Raw genomic sequence first — 5,150 nt, 5'->3', positions numbered from 1 at the left:
TACAGTGGGGATGCTGAAAGCCGGGGTACCCAAACTTTTTACCTTACACCCCCCATACTCCCGTTCATGCTCCCTCTCTCCTCAGAGCAGGGGCCAGGACCAGGCCATGGCTCCAGTGGGTGGTGGGATGCAGACAGGGGTACGGAGGCTGAGGCTGGGACCACAGCTGGGGCCAGGAGGAGAGCCATGGGCATGGGGCCAGGAGCGAAGCCCCAGGTGTGGGGCTGGCGGTGCTGGGACCCCGCACAAAACCTGGGGGTGCTGCAGCATCCCCCACACCTATCATTGTAATTGTCAGTTTTTCACTAAATTGTTTTTTCTTTTCCAACCAGTTCTACCAGAACCTCTTGCTAAGGTGGGGAGCCCTGGGTTGGAAAGCCCAAGGGTTTGAATAGCAGCGGCAGCGCTGTGAGGGTGTGCTCACCCATTCCTCCCCCCCCCTCTCTCTCACACACACACACACACACACCCATACCTCACTCAATAAATGCTGTTTGCTCAGGCTTTACGCAGAGTTGGGGAGCCCATGCAATTGTGCAGCCAAAACACAGATTCTCTCCCTATGGAAGAATCACTGCTTAGCACTGACAGCGCTTCATGTTATGTCTGACAAGCTCATTTCTTCCTGCAGAGGCAAATCCAGGCTTCATCAACCATCCACATTGTTCCTCCAGTTAGTTGGCTGAGACCCAGCGGTTGCAGTTTGCACAGTTTTCAGAAAGGAAGGAATGCTTTAAATTTCTGTACTGTGCTGAAAATTCTTTTCCCCCGGGTTAATCTGTATCTGCAAAAAGAACAGAAGTACTTGTGGCACCTTAGAGACTAACAAATTTAGCCCCAGCTCCTGCATTCCAGTGATTAGGCAAAAATCTCAACTTTCATTTTCTAAAACGCATAAGTTTTTATCCCTCATGGCTGTGGAGGAAAACTTGAAAATATGAACTCGAAAGACTGCGACAAAGAAAGCAAATGACAAGAATCCAGGAGTTGCTCTTTTTAAAAGTCTTATGATTTTAAATGAAATCTTGTGATTTTTTAGGACCCAGATCATGATTCCTGAGTGCCTGGGGTTGGCAGTGCCGAGGATGTTAAATATTAAACCCAATCCATGGAATCCTTAGTAAAGCTTGTCTAGAGAGTTGCAAATCTCAGATGTTCAAACCCCATGGTGGAACAGCCTGTATCCCTCCCGCTCTGGCTTGGAAAAATTCAACTAGCTCTACTGATGGGGATGTCTCTTCTTTTGGTTATTCCAAGGTCCTAAATAAGAACATCCCCCAGGATTTTACATGCAGGTCACACAACTGAGAGACGGTAGCAGGGTAGCTGGCGCACTAAATGAAACTGGTCCAGTTCAGGTGCACCCTAATTTGGGGACTGAGGAGGGTGGGGCTGGGCCTGGGAGTTATAAATGAGAGTTCAGAACCCAGAGTCCCGAGAGAGAGACAGAGCTTAGAGGGAGAGTAAAAAAGAAGGGAGAGTCTAGAGTCCTGAGAGTAAAGAGAGCTCAGAGGAAGAGCAGAGCTGAGATCGAGAGCTTCACTGATCAGGCATGATTTCCCTTTAGAAAAACCATGTAGCCTCTTCCCCAACGATTCATTTTCATCAATCGTTGTGTTCTTTACTATAGTTTCAACGAATTTGCCTGATGGTGAAGTTAGGCTTCCTGTCCCGTAATTGCCAGGACCACCTCTGGAGCCTTTTTAAAAAACTGGCATCACACTAGCTATCCTCCAGTCATCTGATACATAGGCTGATTTACGTGATATGGTACATACCACAGTTAGTAGTTCTGCAATTTCATATTTGAGTTCCTTCTGGAATGTATGTTTTGGGCTGTGCCAGTGGGATTCTGGTTTATGATAAGTGGGACTTTTGGTAATAAATTAATCCTACAAAAGGGCAATTATTAAACTTCAAAGGCTGTATTGAGTTTATTGGAGGAATCAAGACAGCTGCCCTTGGGCCCCCTGGGGTTGCTTGGGAGGAGGCCATGCATTTACACAGACCATACCCAACTATTCATTAAATGGAATGCTCTCTTAGGGCTTGGAAATCCCTTTTTGACCATTTAGTGATATGCACTCACATAGAACCAGAAGCCAAGCGTTGGCCAGCAGGTAGTCAGCATTAGTCAGCTGGCCAAATGTTCAGTCATGGCATTCAACAGACTTACAATTCCACTTGGCGGCCCCTGCTGGTTCCTTATTGAAGAATGTGAGAGTACACATGGAGGCTGTGCCCAAGGGGCGATTCATGCCATGGGTGCCATGACTACAGAGGGCCCTCTGGCAGCAGAACTTGGTTGGTTCAACTGCACAAAGGCACAGTTGTAGATTCAGGAGGATATGTAGGGAGTACATGACCTCCCCACACCACCATGCAGCATAGAGACCTGCTGTATGAGGACTCCATGTGCAGTTGCATGCAGAGGGCAAGTCGGGGCAGAGCAGAAAACGAGAACTGGTCTTGGGATATGTCACTCAGGGCAGAACCTAACAGAATGTCTATTGAATGTACAATGTGCCTGTATAGCTGGAGCATGACATCATCCCTTCAAACAAGAAACCTTTCATAACTGTGCGGTAAGATATTTGTATGACCATAGCCAACAATGAGAGGAAGAAGGGATCACAGCTGTACTAACAGGGATAGCAACAGTAAGTGCACAATTATATTTACATACATCAACAACTTTGCATACAGCAACCCAAGTTATTTCCTCGTTGTGCTGCAGTTATAAATGATGCCTCCTTTTACAATGCACTGATCAGTACAGTTCAGGACCTAGCAAGATGATCTCCCAGATGTATTTTCTCTGCCTGCTACTTCTCTGTATTGAGGGTAAGGATAATATAAACTGGGTGAGAAATTTGTACTAAATTGGAGGAGGGGAAATCTCAGCTCCTTAAATTAACTGAAAATGTAATGAGAGGTTTAAATATGAACAACAACAATAGTATAATATTTAATTCCCTTGGTACTAGAGACAAATGATGCACTGTATGAAAACTTTCTGCCTGCATGAGTCACTGTATCCAACTCTGGAAATCATTTTCTGCTTCTACAAAAAAATTGTCTATAAATTGCTCTCTCTCATGCTTTACACTTCTGTAAAGAATATTGTGATATTTTATAACACAGACACTATCAGCCACTCAATTGCCTTTATATTTTCACTCTGTTCCTTCCTCCAGGCTCCAGTGGGCAGATTGTGATGACTCAGTCACCAGAATCCCTGACAGTGACTCCAGGAGACAAAATCACTATAAACTGCAAAGCCAGTTCTGACCCTCTCACCTATGTAGCTTGGTACCAGCAAAAATCAGGACAACCACCTAAGCTTCTTATTTATGCTGTTTCTACTCGTCCCTCTGGGGTTCCAGAATGGTTCAGTGGCAGTCGATCCGGGAATGATTTCATTCTCACAGTCAACAGGGTTGACGTTGATGATACTGGAGATTATTATTGTGAGCAAAGCAGGAACTTCCAGTCCTCACAGTGATACAGACTAATACAAAAAGCTCCTTCTTCTGTTCACTACGTATTACAGCGCTGGTGATTTGGCCTAATTATGGAGAGGATAGGGTGTGTTAGGGCCCAATACTGGGAGGTGCTGAAGACTTCCCAGAAATTGCTAAGCACCTTCCAATGTGCTGGGGCCAGATCCAGCTGGTATAAATCAGCAAAGCTTCACTGAATTAAACAGAACTCCACTGATTTACACTAGCAGAGGACTGGCCCTTTGACTTTCGTGGATGTTGCTCAGACTCAATCTCTCTCAGGAGATACGCATCATCTGGCAGGATCAGCCTTGAAAAGACAAGCAACAAGACTCAGATACACCATGCCTCAGCTGACCAGAAAAACAAAACATCACCAAGGGCTGGTTTTGTTTGTTTTTTAAATGAGCCAGAGACATCAACAGCAAATTTACCTGTTTCCGTGGACTAAAAAGCATTACAGTCTGAGAAACAAAAACAACACGTACCGAGCAGAACTGCACATACTATTCAGTAGCTTCCATTAACAGCCTTGTAGTTAAGGAAGGGTCAGTGCTTCCATTGTCCATCACCTCTATCCAGTAAGGAAAGTGTAATCCAGGCTGAAATGAGATGTGCAGGCTCACAGCTTTGAGTGGTTCTGTTTTGGTATTCAGGATCAAACTCTGCCTGGTTTCCTCTTGAAACCATGAATTGTACATGGCTATTCTGTGCATACAAGGCAATTTAAACAAAACACAAAATCACATCAATGGGAGTTTGCCTAACATGGCTGCAGGATGAAGTATAGTGCTCTGAAAATAGAGCAACTTTTCCTTATGCATAGAAATGTACGGTCAAGGCTAAGAATTTTTTTAAAAGGTGACTATAGTTAAGTTTCTAAATTCAGTCTTAGGCATGTAAGTAAGTGGCCTGCTTTATAAAAGTCCCAATCAACTGGCAGTAGCCATTGAGTTGAACAGGAGCTGCTGGCTGCTCAACATTTTTGAAAAATCAAGCCATTAATTTAGGCACCTAAATATGGATTTTGGAGTCTAACTTTAGGCAGCTCTTTTTTGAAAATTGGCCACACATAAGCTTTAATGTCTAGGCAAAAACACAAACAGTACTTACATTTGGAGGGGTGTTTGGGGGCAAGTATTACACTCATAACAACAGAGTGATAGATCTTGGAAATAAATTGTGTTGCTCTTTCGTGGTAGCTCAAACAAATGATAGGAAATAGCGAATTATGATAAAACAGTGCTCACTATTCATACATAAGGCGTAGTAAAATCCTTCTGTATTTTCTTGTGAACATAACTGAAAATGTCAATGCAAAGCCAGAGTCACCTACCTACTAAATTATTCCCATAGAATTACCAATGCACATATGGCTCTTGGGTTCTTATGCTTGATGGGACTCAAATACATCTGCTTCCTCTTGATTATATAGCTGTGAAGCAAACAGGAAGTCTGTTGACCATCATTCAGACCAGCCTCACATTTACATATAATAATGAGTAAGTTCCACAATCCTTCGGGACTGTTAAAAATCTTAGCTTATTTTAATCATTAGCATCAGAGCAACTAATGTAGAAGCAACATTATTTTACAGGTGCATGTGATGTGACTCCTCTCTCCAACGTTTGTAGGTAGGCAGTGCAG

At 43.8% G+C, this 5,150-nt stretch overlaps 1 long non-coding RNA gene across 1 annotated transcript; it reads right to left on the bottom strand.

Annotated features, from left to right (window-relative positions):
- Window positions 1-560: 560 nt before the first annotated feature.
- On the bottom strand, window positions 561-4,924 carry LOC123371850. Its single transcript, XR_006579958.1, has 3 exons — window positions 4,840-4,924; window positions 3,992-4,211; window positions 561-784 (listed from the first exon to the last, which is right to left on the bottom strand). It is a non-coding gene; the product is annotated as an uncharacterized LOC123371850 (long non-coding RNA).
- Window positions 4,925-5,150: the final 226 nt, after the last annotated feature.

Source organism: Mauremys mutica, chromosome 5 (genome assembly GCF_020497125.1).
Source record: "Mauremys mutica isolate MM-2020 ecotype Southern chromosome 5, ASM2049712v1, whole genome shotgun sequence".
Taxonomy (NCBI): domain Eukaryota; kingdom Metazoa; phylum Chordata; order Testudines; family Geoemydidae; genus Mauremys; species Mauremys mutica.
The sequence above is the reverse complement of the archived record's forward strand: the minus strand, read 5'-3'. Positions and strand labels throughout refer to the sequence as shown.